The following is a 15,765-nucleotide window of genomic DNA, read 5'->3' on the forward strand; positions in this document are numbered from 1 at the left end:
AGAAACACAACGAACCTTGCGAATTAATAAGTTTTGATGTAATTCACTGTTCACTAGAGTACCTGGTAGAATTTACTTTCATTTCAAAGATAAATTACAACTGCTAGATTTAACTATTGAACATGATACTTTCCTGAAATTGATAGTTATGCGTAACTGACAATGTGTTAGAGCAAAGTTCTACAAGCAAATATTTGGCATGAGCATGGGTAATTGTCTTTCTGCTCCTCTAGTCTGTATTTATATGGAGTTTTTGAGTCTAGATTACTACCCAATATAGTGGACTTTATTCCTCCATGGTATAGATATGTAGATGATGTTCTTTGTCTTTGGCCTAGAAACAGTGACCCATTGGAATTTTAGACGCTTAATGATATTGTCCCTAGTATCACATTCAAAATTGAAAGAGAATGAATCCCTTCCATTTCTTGATATGCTTATCATGAGAAATGGCCAAAACTATAAATTTAAGGTATATAGAAAGCCCACACAGGTAGACAGTTTCTATCTTATTTTTTATCGAATCACCTTGAGTCTACCAAAATGTCAGTTTTTTCTGCTATGTTCTTAAGATGTCTGCGTATTTGTGACTCTGAATTTATTGACGATGAATTGAAACACATTCGTTCTATTGCATAGAAACTTGGGTACCTCTCTGTGTTTGTTGATCGTTGTTTTAAAAGGGCTAAAAATCCTTTCATTCCTCTCAAACCAGACAAGTTCCTACACTTAAGAATATTTTGACTCTGCCCTATCGTAATGAATTTGTCCCGTTAGTTCGGTCCCTCAAGCTACTAAATATTAATGTTGTTTTCAAGTATGACTCAACCATTACCAATATGTTAATAGGAATAGCCCAAGTTTGAATGTAAATGGAAGTGTTTATTGTATTCCATGTAGCAAATGTAATTGTAATTATGTAGGTCAAACAGAAAAAACACTGCAGCTAGAATCAAACAACATAAGTATAATATCAGAACTGCATCTGAAAGCAGTTGCCTTGTTCGTTCATGTTAGAATAATAATCACCCCATTGCTTGGGAAAAAAAGCTGAAGTATTCAAATCATCTTGTGTCACAGAAAGACTTCTGGTTGAAGCTAGTTTGATTAAGGAATTAAATCAATAACCTTAGTGATGGTCAGTTAAACTGATAATATGTTACATAAATTTATTTGTCAGTGGCCCAAGGTTAAAATGCTTTGAAAACCTTTGATCTAGATGTATGATAGTTATTTTGTGGGTCCCTTTTTTTCTGACCTGACCTGGCTAGTCACGTCACCACCCTTCTCTTAAGCTCCTCTCATGTGTGTTGGTGTGGGGATTAGTGGATGTCATCATTATGACCTGACCTCATGTTTTAAAGGTCACCCTGTGAGGTTACTAGTGTACCCTGAAGAATGCAGTGATGGCTGAAAGCACTGAGTAACACTGGGTCGTTTATTGTGGATGAAGAGAAATACGAAGTGACTCGCGTGTGCCATGCACGGCTCACACAGTCGAACTGGGCACTTAACCTGCCATATGGCAGCCTCGGAACGTGTTGCCACATAACACGTGCAGTGTTGCCACGTGATTATATGTCTCATGCTACTCGGCACAGTAGCTTATGTACAGGTTGCTGCTCAGCACAATGGCTTAGATACATAACCTACATCCCTCCTCACGCTCATAGTCTTTATCTTGGGCGGACTTCTGTAGTCCTAAGTCGCTCCAGTCGAGGTGCACTAATGAGGCGGATCCTCGTGAGGTGTAGGTGACTCGTCACTCGGTCAGGGGGCCAGCAGTAGAGAGTGGGACGCTGGCCGGAGAGAAGCTGGCAGTTCCTCCACCAGACACGGCCGCTCGGCATCCCTGACCTTGTAGTCCCGCGACTGGCCGACGCCCATCACTATGCCAACCTTGTGCCGACGTGTCGTCGTCGGGTCCTGGTTAGCGGACAGGGCACCAATGCTCCAGCGGCTGAAGAGGGCAGGCACGGTCGTCATACGAGCCTTGGCGCTCTCGGCTCTGGTCTGCCAGTCCTTCGCAAAGGCCTTGGTGTGTGCAGGAACGCAAGAGCGGAGAGGGTGACCATACAGGGTCTGGGCAGGGGTAGCCCTGGGGCGTGTGGTCGATTCCACCCTCCTGATGTGACTCCGCTGCTGCTTGGGGCTGCGTGGGCCATCTGGAGGGGGCTGTGTGCGAACCACCCCGAGGGAAGTGCGCTGCTGTCCTCCTCGTCTCGGGCTTTTGGGCTTGGGTTGGCGGCAGCACTTGTCGTAGTGTCCATAGCGACCGCAGGCCTGACACTTGTGGCCTCGTGCAGGGCACCTGTCTGTGTTAGACCAGTGGCCCTTACGGTCACATCCACGACACAGTGCGTCGGCGGCCGGGCATGTCTTGGGGCTGTGCTGCTTTCCACAGCTGCCACAGGAAGCACTAGGCGGAGGCGTGGAAGAACGTGTGGCAGCCTTCGCGTTGTTGGCCGCCTTCTTACCCTTCTTGTACTGAGAGATTGCTCTCACAGCAGGAGGGGCCCGTAAGGCAGAGGTGGCGGACTTGGTGGCCTCGTATGACCGACATTCAATCACTACCACCTGGAGTGTGGAGGAAGCGTCCAGGGGGATGAGTCGCTGCACCAACTCTTCCTGCCTGACACCTGTCAAGATCCCGTGCTTGATCCAGGCTTCCTCACATTCCCGGCTGTGCGCCTTGCAGACGTCGATCTCCTCAGACAAACTCTTCAAACGTACAAAAAAGTCGTCAAAGGATTCGTTCTCTGCCTGCTTGCAGCTGGTAAAGGCACGGCGACGCAAAGCCTCGTTGTTCCGACCCTTAACATGCTCCTGTAAAAGGTCGAGCACATCCGTCACTGAAGAGGTAGAGTCGGGAGGCACGTGCAACGTGTGCTCCAAAACTCTCTGGGTCTCCAGCGACAAACACATCCGCAGTTGGATGAGCTGTTTGTTTGGAGGCATGCTGTCAAGGTCCACCATCGTGGAGTAATCTGTCCAACGCAGCCTCCACTCACGAAAAAGCTGAAACGTGACGTCTGGTGAGAGGGCGGGTGGAGGTTGAACAGATGCCTTGGGAGCTGTTGGGGTAGCAAGAGTACCTGGAGGACGCTGGTGTGGTGGAGGAGGGAGTGTACTGGTGCCTTGAAGCGCGCTACCTGCAAGTGAGGGAGGGTGGGTTAGCGCCAGGGTCGCCAATAGCGCCTCAAAACGCAACTTTTCCTCCTCTCTTCGTGTCTCCTCCCTCTGAAGTTCCATCTCTCTGAGTCTCTCGTCCCGGTCGTCCATCCACTTCAGAATTGTGGCGATGTCCGTCACTGGAGGTGGAGGATGAGAGTCTGCGCCCGGTGGAGGGGAAGGTGGTGGGGAGTCGTGTCTCCCTTCTTGACGTCCCTTCTTACCTCCCATCTTTGTGTGTGCGTGGACTGCACTGTTTAATATATAAAGTGGCGCCTCAACAGCTCGAACCACATATATATGACATAAACAGCGCAAAAATCACGCATATGGTCCACTGTTCTGTCCGTGAGTGAGTGCGTGCGTGCGTGCGTCTGAGAGAGTGGAGGGAGCGTGGTCCGGCAAGACCGTCAGTGTCCCCCAGATGTCGCACGAGAAGGGTGTGCGCCTGCGTGCTCCGTGGGTACCACAAAAAACAGGCCAATGCTCAACTCAGCTCTAGACACACACTAATACATTGACACTAACACTGCCACCGTCACTAAAACGCACTGTGACGGCCCAACACTGCACATCGCGGCGAAACACAGCGCAACACAACACAACACACTATGAGTCGACGCGCATCACCGGCAGACGTAACTGTCGGCATTGTTCACACACTTTGTAAGTCCACAGATCCTAGGCACTGCGCCATGAAAGTTACTAGTGTGCCCTGAAGAATGCAGTGATGGCTAGGGAAACACTGAGTAACACTGAGTCCGTTTATTATGGATGAGAGAAATACAAGTGGTGACTCGCGTGTGCCATGCACGGCTCACATAGTCAGACTGAGGCGCCTTGCCATATGGCAGCCTCGGGGCAATGTTGCCACATAACACGTGCAGTGTTGCCACGTGATTATATATATAAATGCTACTCGGCACAGTAGCTTATGTACAGGGTTGCTACTTGGCACAGTAGCTTATGTACAGGGTTGCTACTCGGCACAGTAGCTTAGATACATAACCTACACCTGTATATTTAAGCCTCTCTCTGTCCATGTAATCCAGTTGCCTCTGAAGATGTCTTGAATAAAGACAGAAAGACTAAGGTATTCCGATTGTTTCCATTTTCGTGTGATTTTATCAAGATTTACCTTATCCACATTTTTCATTATTAGTTACATGATATATATATATATATATATATATATATATATATATATATATATATATATATATATATATATATATATATATATATATATATATATACAGAAAAGCATTTTATGAGGTTTCTATTCTTACCTCCATCCTGAGTGTGTGTGAGATTGTGGGGTTTCGAGATGTTGTCTCACACTCAGGATAGGTGAAACTCACAATGCGCTCTCTGTATATATATTATATTAGATGTACAGTGTAGCTTGGTGCTGGGAAGTTGCAGCGTGGTTAACAGCGTGGTTACAAGCGTGGAGTAGAGAGCTGGTTGGTGAGGAGCTTGCTCAGAGGAGGTGTTGCGTGCTGCGTGGCTGTAGTTAAAAGAAGGACGTTCACGTCGAGGTGAGGTCTTATATAGCGGAGGGAGGCGTGGCTGTAGCTGACCTCGTTTTGTTAGGCAGCGCTAGTAGCCGACCTTAGACCACGAGGCATTGGCTGGGGGAACCCCGAGGGATCAAATACAATCAGCGACGAGCAGCAGTTGTAGTTGTGGGGAAATTTTCCACTACAAGATCTCTTACATCAATAACGTGCATTATGTGAGCCCATACAAAAAAATAGACAAACATAGAGATTTAACAACTGTACATGATGTCGCTTCAATTCGTGACCCCGGTGCAACCGCTACACCCTCACCTGGCTGGCTCTAAGGTCTTGCCTAGCATAGATAACCACACACCTCTTGCAAGTTTCTTGAGAAAGGTTCGTAAATAAGTCATATCCAGCAATACTGAACTCACATTCCTCTGGATCGATTCTCCTGTTCTTGTACAACAGTTCTACAACACCTACAATATCTGGTTGGTGTACTTTCAGTAGTGTTTCAAACTCCTCTCTCTTATCAAGAAACGTGTAGGGTTTCGTGATATTATGTTGTCTAGCACTCAGGATAGATGGAAACTCTAAGGTGGTGGTTTTCTTATATAATATAAGTTATATGGTAGACAGTCTGGTGCTGGAGATGCCGTGTGATGAGGAGCTGCTCAGTAGACATGTTCGGTGAGTAGCGTGTTGAAGGAGGTAGAGTGTGCAGGAGCTTCGTTAGAGAAGATGTTGCCTGTTGCTGGCCTCCAGGTTGAATGAGAATGGGACAGCGAGGAGCTTGCTTGGAGGAGGTGTTGCGTGTTCAGGAACTGAGAGCAGAATAAGAGAGCTGGTTGGTGAGGACGCTCAGAGAAGGACAGCTGGTGGGTCGCCATGTGCTTTCCATGACGGGAGGCGGACGCCAGGCAGAAGCGGAAGGCGAGGGCCGCCAGGCAGCAGCGGAGAAGAGGTGTTAGATGTTTGGGAACCGGGCCAGAATGAATCTCAATGGTATGGTATTGGGGATTGCTGGCCACTTCGCCTTTGGGCTATTTCGGCCGGAGCTGATGTCTTCTTTCTTCTTCTTGAGGTTTCTTCTTCTTTTCTTGGTCTTCTTTCTTGCTACAACTAATCTGATGTTCTTGTTTCTTCTTTTCTTGTTATTCTTGTGTTCTTCTTGTTCTTGGTATTTTGGTTTCTTCTTTCTTCTTGTTGTTTTATTTGGGATGAATTATGGTATGAGTGAGTGATATGATAGTGAGTTACTGACAGACCAGATGAAATGGCCGGTCTGGTGACTAGTTTCTCTGTTCTTTTTTGTAGCCCGTGTCTTTTTGTTTGGATATGTGTTGGTGGGTGTCAGTTTTACTTGGTATATGTACGTGTTGTATGTAATGGAAAGGTTTGTGATATGTCTCTCATGTTGTATGTTTTAATTTTTGTTTTATTCATTTTTATTTTCTTTAGAGCATGGTTACATACATACTGTATTATAAAAAGCGTTCATGCGTGTCTTTCACAACATGCCGATAAGACGGGTCTCCTTGAGGAAGATTATTACAGCGTCACTTATGGTGACATCATCTTGCAATAAATTGGGTACAGTCAGCACGGAGCCTCGCTTGGCAGCTAGCATCACCAGCTGCCGGCGTTCTGGTTCGTACTGGCTACATTCCGTCAGAATGTGTCGAATGGAAATAATTTTGTTGCACGTGGCACAGATAGGTGGAAAGGAGTTGTCTAAGTAAGCTTTTAGGTGGGTCAAATAGGTACAATTTAACCTTAATCTGGCGAGAACCACCTCTTCCCTCCTATTCCTTCTATATGCTGAAAGCCAGTTTCCTATGTTAGTCTTCCAGTTGTTGCGAAGATCTAACCTCGTCCAATCATGTTGCCACTTCCCTGTTGTATAAGTCTTCCCCAAGGAGAGACACGACTGACGCTCCCAGGGTACATTGGTTGTCTCCCTGAGACCCACAGTCGCTTTTGCTAGTTTGTCTGCCTGTTCATTGCCCCGAATGTTGCAATGCCCATTGCCCAGGCACCCATATCAGCACAATATTCTTGGCACACTCATGTAGTTTATTAATAATGTTGCCCTGTATCTCATTGCTGGTAGTGTCACCACCTTGAATTGCTTTAAGAGCTGACATAGAATCTGAAATGATAGCAACTTCATTGACATCGCTTGTTATTGCAATGTCAATGGCTCTACTTATTGCAAACATCTCTGCAGTGAATATGGTTGTATGCCGCGGCAGGCGGGAGCTCCACTCCCCGTCTCTGCTCCAGATACCGGCTCTAACGTTGTCGTCAGTTCTGGACCCGTCTGTGTACACGTGAGTATAGGCGCTATATCCTTCCAGAAATTGATAGAAAAGTTGTTTAAGGAGCTCGGGATGTAGGTCATTCTTCCCTCCTGGAAGCCACGATGTTTCCACATGGAAGTTGGGGTTCTCCCATGGCGGACACAACGGTGGAACGTATCTATCAACGTCTTCGAAATGGATACCAGCACCCTGGCACAAGGTCTGGAGGCGGACAACCGAGGACGGGGACCTACGCAGCTGCAGGAAACAGAATTTAGCAACAGCACACCAACCTGGGTGGCCTGTGCCGCGCCTCCTAGCCACACTCAACCCGTACCTTAGCGTCAACATGTCCCGCCTGATGTGGAGTGGAGGGACATGGGCCTCCACCTCTAGTCTTTCTATACGTGTACACCTATAGGCACCCAGACATAGACGAGGGCATCGGTTCTGTATTCTGGTCAGCTTTGCGAGTGTGGTGTCGCATGCAGAAGCATACAACTGGCATCCATAATCAAGTTTTGATCTGATCAGGGTCTTATACACCATTAATAAAGATTTCCTATCGGCTCCCCATGTAGTACCTGATAAAACTTTCAGGATGTTTGTGACTTTAAGACATCTACTTTCAAGCTCGTTAATGTGGATTTTCCACGTTAATTTCCGGTCAAAATGAACACCGAGAAATTTTACTGATGTCTGAAATTTAATAGGAGTATCATTTAATTTTAATACTGGATTATTAATGTTACGTTTCTTAGTGAAGACTACTCCTACTGTCTTCTCAACTGAAAACTGTGAGAGGTTGGAGTCATAGACCACGTTCTTTGTAGACTTTATTCTAACAGCGTCAGCTGGTGACTGGCAACCGGGCGCTGCCAAAGACAAGCCCCCATCTCAACATGGGAAAACATATCGTACGATGGTACAATCTTACATCTCCCCCCAAGTTAAAAGGAAATGACAATGCACATTTGAACTAACAAAAGGAAAACAATGCATTCATAAAAACAACAATAATGCAGGAAAAACCAGTCAAACAAAGGAAAAAAAAACCCTCTAAACTGATTTTACATCACATACACTACACCACGTAGTCCGTCAACCAGCCCGGAGGCCTACAGCCTCTCCTGGGCCTGGCCGCGCTCGACTGGGGAGGGGCCGTGGATGCGAAGGAGGGCGTGGGTACGGAGGGCACAGCAGAAGGGGGGCCAGGAGGCACAGCTTGGTGCACCACCGGAGTAGTAGGCACAGGTGTGGAGCCGTTTCGCAGGTGGCGTCTGTTGCGGATGGACACCCTGCCACTGCCACTCAACCTGACGGCATACTGCCTGTGAGGGCGGGCTTCCACTACTATGCCTGTCCTGTCCCAGAGCTTGGTAGCTGCGTCCTGCACAAGCACCTGCGTGCCCACGACTAGGGGAGCCAGCTGGCGGGATACCTCCCTCCGCGACAGGACCCCATCCTGGGTTTCGGCCAAGCGCACCTCCCTCATACGAAGTGCCCGCCGCCAGTGCTGGTCCACCTTATAGTGCTGTCTGGCCACGGGAACGCCGTCACGGAGCTGGCGGCCAGTGGCAAGTTGGGCGGGCGACTTGTTCACCCCCCGCAGAGGCGTGTTCAGGTACTGGAGGAGGGCCTGGGATGTCCTATCGCAGTCCAGGCTACCCCCGGGCCCAGTGTTATCCCTGAGGAGCCTCTTGGCAGCCTTGACCCCAGCCTCTGCCCTGCCATTGGACTGGGGGAAGTGGGCCGACGAGAGGCGCACCTCGACCCCCCATGACTTGAGGAAATCTGTCATCTCAAGGCTGGCAAGGTTGGTGCCTCCATCCGTGGAGATCTGCTCAGGTACCCCCCACCTCGTGAAGTAGGCCCGCAGACTGGCGATGATTTTTCCAGAGGTGGCCTCGTTGGGGAAGTGGGCGATCTCCAGCCAACCTGTCAGTCGGTCAGCATATGCTAGGTACGTGCGGCCCTGCAGGTGGAACAAATCGGCCACCACTTGTTGAAAGGGATAGTCTGGCGCTGGGGTCAGAACCAACGACTCCGGAGGCTGGGAAGGGGCGTGGGTCTCGCAAGCAGCACACCGGGACCGATGATACTGCAGGTCACCCTCCATGCCAGGCCAATAGACAGACTGCCGGGCCCGCCTGAGCATTGGGTCGAGGCCCTGGTGCCCCACATGCAGGTTAACGGCGACCCGGTGGCGGAGGGAGTCGGGGATGACAAGGCGCACGCAGCCCTGGTCAAAGGTGTAGGTGACCAAACCCCTGACCACAGCCAACCTGTCCCTCACCGAGAAGTATGGGCGCAGACAGGCCACCTCCTGCGACTTGTGGGGGTGCCAGTCGCCCGCCAGCACCCTCGACACTAGAATCTGGTACACTGGGTCGTCCGCAGCCGCTTTGCACACTGTGTCTTCGTCCATAGTGATGCACCCATCCTGATCCAGTGCTGCGATTGTGACTGCACACACTGCAGTGCACAGGTCCTCCTCTTGGTCCATGTCCTCTGCATCAGGCGCCGCCCTGAGGGAGGGGAAGCGGGATAGGGCGTCAGCTGCACAGTTCCGCTTCCCTGGCAAGTATTTGACCGTGAATCGGTACTGCAGGGTCTTCTCCTTGAGCCTGAACAGGCGCGGATTCGCCACATCCGTGAGGGCTCTGTCCCCTAGCAAGCCAACTAAGGGGCGGTGGTCCGTCACCAGAATGAGGTTCGGGCAGCCAAGGAGGAACAGCCTGGCCTTGCGCAGGCACCACACCACAGCCAGGGCCTCCCCTTCTACTGCAGCATAACCGGCCTCGGCCGTGCTCAGATGTCGGCTACCACACAGAGCCAACCGCCACCCTCCTCTGCAGCAGAAGGGCGTCTCTGGAGAGGCACAGGCACAGTATTGTTGCAGGACGACGAAGCCGATGCCCTCCCTGCTCCAATCAGTGACAGCTGCCGAAGGCCTGGATTTGTCGTAGTACACCAAGCCGTCTCTGGCCAACTGACAGATGGTGTCCTGGGCCTGGCGAAACTTGAGCCGCAGCTGGTCGTCCCAATACACCTGCTTGCCCACTGGCTTCTTGAGGAGCTCACAGAAGGGCTCCATCACCATCTTTGCTGTTGAAAAACTCGTTCCATTTCACAGCTTGGTTTGAAGATTGAAGAACCATTCCACTGATGGCGTCCAGGGCTTCTTTGGGCGAGAGCTGCTCCCACTGACCGCTGGGGTATCTCGAGTCAATCACCCTTTGGAGTGCAGGGATGCAGTTCAGGCGAATGTGGAGTGTGGCCACCAGTTGTGACCACCCGTTCAACAGCACCCATGACTCCATGGACCGCCTCCATGTCCTAAACGCAGCTGCTGGCATTTCTGCCTCACACTTCTCTGGTGCGACAGCTGCTGAGGGCTTCATGACCGGCATAGAAGCATGACCACCGCCAGCAACTAGAGACGCCATCTGAGCCATCAATGCACTCATGGCCTGCTGCTGGGCGCGCGTGGTGTTCCCGGCCGGTGTAGAGAAGCCCTGGCGTCCCCTTGAGGGCGTCGAGAATCGTGGACGTGTAGGGGCCATGTCAGCGTTCTTGTCAGGGCTGTAATGGCGTGTCGGGCCCCGACATATCCTACTCACTGCGCCATGTGAGAGGTTGGAGTCATAGACCACGTTCTTTGTAGACTTTATTCTAACAGCGTCAGCTGGTGACTGGCAACCGGGCGCTGCCAAAGACAAGCCCCCCATCTCAGCATGGGAAAACATATCGTACGATGGTACAATCTTACAAAAACCTAAATCCCCATTGTATTGCCCACTGTTCAGCGGCTTTTAGGCCGGCCTGCACCCTTTGTGCAGATAGTCTCTCGACCCGAGAGGAGCGCCAGATTGCGCAATCGTCAGCAAACAAGGAGAATTTGAGGTCACTTAAGCTGGGTGCTGGTGATAGGAAATCATTAATCATTATGAGAAATAATATTGGGCCCAAAACGCTGCCTTGTGGAACTCCATTTTCTAGGACAAATGTGTCTGACTTTACGTTACCTTTTAATTTGACGGAAAAAGTTCTGTCTTGCAAAAAATTTCTAATGAAAATTGGCAAATTACCTCTCAGACCCAAGGCCTGGAGCTTCATCATGAGGCCAGTCCGCCATGTCATGTCGAAAGCTTTTTCTATGTCTAGGAATACTGCAATTAGTGTTTCTTTACTGCAAAGAGCTTTTGAGATGTCAGTTTCAAGACTTATTAAATGATCTAGTGTGCTTCTACCTTGGCGGAAACCACACTGTCGATCACTCAATAAGTTGTTACTTTCCAAAAAATACATTAGCCTACGCTTTATCATACGTTCCATGACCTTACACAGACAGTTTGTGAGCGAAATCGGACGGAATGAGTTGGTGTTGGTAGGGCATTTGTCCCTCTTTGGGATCGGTACGACATGGGCAAAGTGCCATGAGTTTGGAAACGTTCTGGACGTCCAGATCTCATTGAACACTTCTAGCAATTTGTCCAGGTTTCCCTGGTCAAGGTGCTTAATCATCTCGTATCGTATACCGTCAGGTCCAGGAGTAGAGCCCTTGCCCTTTTTTAAAGCAAAGGAAAGTTCCTCTGGGGAAAATGCTCGGTTGTAGTCCTGTTCGTCCCCGTTCTCGAAGTCGAGATGCACGAGCTCGGCACGATCACGGAACACGCCGAAGAGTGGATCATGATTGGTGGAGCTACTAGCATCTGCGAACTTCTGGCCTAGGGCGTTGGCAATGGCCTGGGGTTCGTCGAGAAGCCGCCCTCCACTACTCACCTGTGGGATAAAAGTCCTTCCTCCTTTTGATGAATCTCAATGGAGAGACAGAGCTTTTATACACAGCCGCCGGAAGTAAACCGTGGGAAGTCGCCGGTTTCTCGACCCGTTGCTAGGATACCGTAGGTGCTAGTGGCTGGTTGCTAGGATACTGTGGCATCTGGTGACGCCCCCCCCCCCCTGGGCAGCTCGTTTGGTTGCTAGGGAAGACGTAGCAGGTGGCTGGTTGCTAGGATACTGTGGCATTGGAATGCGGCTACGCATTTGTAGGGGAGACGTCCACTACAAACGTGTCAGTTCACAGGAAAAAGCCCAAACTCCCGACAGCCGACAGGCTAATCAGTCACTGGATACTATGTAAAATTGTACATGATCAACAAGTAGGTGTCAGTTGTGGGGTATGAGATTGTTTGGTTCACACTCAGGATGGAATGGAGAAAGGAAACTCACAATGTGCTCTCTATATACATGTTGTATTGGATGTACAATGCAGCTTGGTGCTGGGAAGGCAGCATGGTTACAAGCGTGATGTAGAGAGAGCTGGTTGGTGAGGACGCTCAGAGAAGGACAGCTTGTGGGTCGCCATGCTCGCCAGCGGGAGAGAGGACCGCCAGGCAGGCGGAGGAGCGAGGACCGCCAGGCAGGCGGAGGAGCGCCGCCAGGCAGCGGCGGAGGAGGTGTTGCTGGCTGCGGCTGTAGGTAGAAAGAGAGAGATCACCACGAGGTCAGGTCTTAAATAGCGGGGGTAGGCGTGGCTTAGCAGTTGACCCCCGCTCCGTGGTGTATGGCGGCGCTGGTTGACCTAGACCACGAGGCATACACTGGGGAATTGGTGGGGTCGGCTAGGCAGCGACAAACAGCGTTTGTAGGGGAGAATTCACACACAGTTATCAAGCATTGGAGGATTCTTGTCAGTAACAACAGAACAATTTTCAGCATGTAGCAGTGAACAGGAAATCCTGTTAAATAATTTTGTACTGTTATCAAAGGTGCATCCTTCACACCCCACACACCACAGGAACAGCCCGGATATTTTATTTTTTATTTAGGCATTTTCCTTATAAAACGTCGTGGTTTGAATTAAGAGCTACCCTAGAAATAATAATAATACACTGTGAGAAAACTTTATATATATATATATATATATATATATATATATATATATATATATATATATATATATATATAATTTACCTAGTCTTTGGTGAAGGGCTACGACAAGTTGGGATATCAATGCTTGTACTGCGTTTTGGACATTGTTACCAGATTACAATGTTTCTATTGAATGTGATTTTATGAAAGATGAATATAATTATGAACATATGTAAAAACAATATTAAATTGTATTCTCAAATTATATATGAATTAAAATAACTACCTAATCTTCTGAGATATTTTTCTCAATTTGATAACTCGCTGAGACTAAGAGTTTTTGAAGATGTGGTAACAGTTACAGTTATAAACACACCACAGGACAGGGGAGCAGTACAGCTGTCACAGTTGACACATTATCACCTCATTAAACGCAACACTATGGTAAGATTACATTTTAACATGTAAAGGATAGCCGATGTGTTGGCCAGCAAAAGTTCATCGTATTTTGTGTAAAAAACGAAGTCGGTGATTGTTAAAATTATAGTAATTACATAATACGTACTCAATAATATTGTCATGCATTATAGACACTTGTGACTAAGAATGTTATAGGATATAGCGCTAGTAAATATGATGCACACAGGTATAGTACTCTGAGTTACATGAAATGATACTAGAAATGGTTTTAGTTTTTCCAGAGGCCACCTGATGACCCAGGGCTGATTTTCTATAGTAGAGGGATAAGATTAGAAAAAGGACAACCATGGAGCTCAATATTGATTTGTATACAGGAAGAAAGGGTAATTATTCCGTTTAGCACGTCTTGAAATTGCATAGAAGCACTTACTTTTAGGCAATTTCTACCTCATATATACACTCTCCTCGACTTACGACACATTCGACTTACAACAACCCGGACATATGACGGCCGTGGTAGTATAAAATATTTTTCATATTACGTATTATCGAGTCCTGACGTTAGTGATCGCGCTGTGTACTGACAAAATTTTCATTTGTAATTCCCTTTATAAAGGCTGGCAAGCGTAAAAGTGAGAGTTCTCGTGACGCTGAGAAGAAAACGACGGAACTCCGTCGTAAGTCGAGGAGAGACTGTACATTCCTCAACCCTTGACTTCTCTTGGAAACTTGTTTCTTTCAAAATAATCGTTCAAGTGAGGAGCACCTAAGAAATTAAGGTTAATATATAGGACTAACCCATGAACTAGTTATTTTTATTACTGGTTGTTTTCTTATAATATTTTCATCACTGAGTTCTGATATGATAATCATTTATTGTAGAAATTGTTTGTTTCATAGATAATTAGGCTCCTAGGTGTGCACTAGTTTATCTTGGTAAATTTACACTTCCACCTCCCACACTGTTAGAAAGTAAAAAATATATTTTTCTAGTGTATTTGTGTGTGTTTAGACCGAATATGACCTTCATTTCCGTCGGAAATTGACCGGTTTTTTTTAACGATTTTTTTCGTGGGACATTTAAAAAAAATGGCTAAGCGAATAAAAAATACACCAAAACTCACTAGAAAAACAAAAACCAAACCTAACCTAACTGACTCTCACCATATGATGGAATTACCTATTTCTTACCTTATTGGCCTGGTTCTTGTTTGTCGTTGGATTCTGAGATTCTTACACAATGCCACATATGTTGGTCTTTGTGACATTTACATTCAGTCTTGCTCTTAGTACACTTTACTGAGGTTGGAAGAACACCATGCGATCGAAAAAATGCTATAGTTTCTTTGTTTTTTCCCAAAACTCTCAATCAGCTCCATATAATTGAAGTGACACCCATCGCAGACTTCCATGGGCGGAAATGAATTTGAATTTGGAAATATGAGAGACTCAAAATCGATTTTGATTGGGCCAAAAATACTGCGAATTAAACCACAAATCATTTTAATTGGTTGCAAAAAAAAAGCTTTTGATTGGTTGCGTGACATGTACGGGAACGCATGCGCGGGATGATTTATGAAGGAGACACGCAGGAGACACGCAGTGTGAGAGGTGAGGTAGGCGATAATGGCAGAAGATTAATGGAAGAAAATACAGTAGAGAAAATTTTGGACATGTTATCTCCGTTATTATACATTTGCGACAGTAATGTAATAAATGAAAATGATCTTATAATTAGACGTCTTATTAGAATATGATAATAGATTAGTGGTAGGAATGTGGAATGTGTAAATGCAAAAATACCTTTATCTTGTGGGCAGTAATGAAGCCGCAATCTGCTGAGGGGCTTTTCCCGCTCAGTGGGCAGTTTGTTTTTCAGCATGTCGTGGGAAGGATGTCGCCAATCTTACAGGGACGTAATTTGTGAATGTAGGGGTAAAGACAACGAGACCAATCAATAGTTTAAGATCATGGCATTGTTCCTTTATATAGAGACTGTTTATTTTCTTATATTATTTTCATCAGTGAGTTCTAATATGATAATCATTTATTGTGGAACCCGCCAACACAGTAAATCACTCTGCACCCTGGGAGCATAGTGTTGATGTGGCTGTATCATCTCACGGCCAGAAAATGGCTCAAATTTCAGTGCGGGGAGATATGATAGAAGTATTTAAGTGGGTGAAAGGAATCAATAAAGGAGATACGTATAGATAAAGTTCTTAATGATATCCGAGCAGGATAGGACTCATAGCAATGGATTTAAGTTGGATAAGTTTAGGTTTAGGAGGGAGATAGGAAGGAACTGGTTCACAAATAGGGTAGTAGACGAGTGGAACAAGCTTAGCAACTTTATAGTAAGTGCTGGAATGCTGGAAAGTTTTAAAAGGCGGCTAGATAGATTCATGGATGATAGAGAGTGGTTGTAACTCACGACAGGAGCTGCCATGCACGGGCCAACCGGCCTATTGCAGACTCCTTATTTT

General features: G+C 47.2%; 1 protein-coding gene across 1 annotated transcript in view; it reads left to right on the plus strand.

The window, feature by feature from the left end:
* Positions 1 to 13,227: 13,227 nt before the first annotated feature.
* LOC121863295 (dyslexia-associated protein KIAA0319-like protein) overlaps positions 13,228 to 15,765 on the plus strand; it is a gene marked incomplete in the record, with an annotated part of 150,473 nt that continues 147,935 nt past the window's right edge. The window contains 1 exon segment of the mRNA XM_042361884.1: positions 13,228 to 13,303.

The sequence above is a fragment of the Homarus americanus genome, unplaced genomic scaffold, assembly GCF_018991925.1.
Source record: "Homarus americanus isolate GMGI-L3 unplaced genomic scaffold, GMGI_Hamer_2.0 scaffold46197, whole genome shotgun sequence".
In the NCBI taxonomy this organism is placed as follows: Eukaryota; Metazoa; Arthropoda; class Malacostraca; order Decapoda; family Nephropidae; genus Homarus; species Homarus americanus.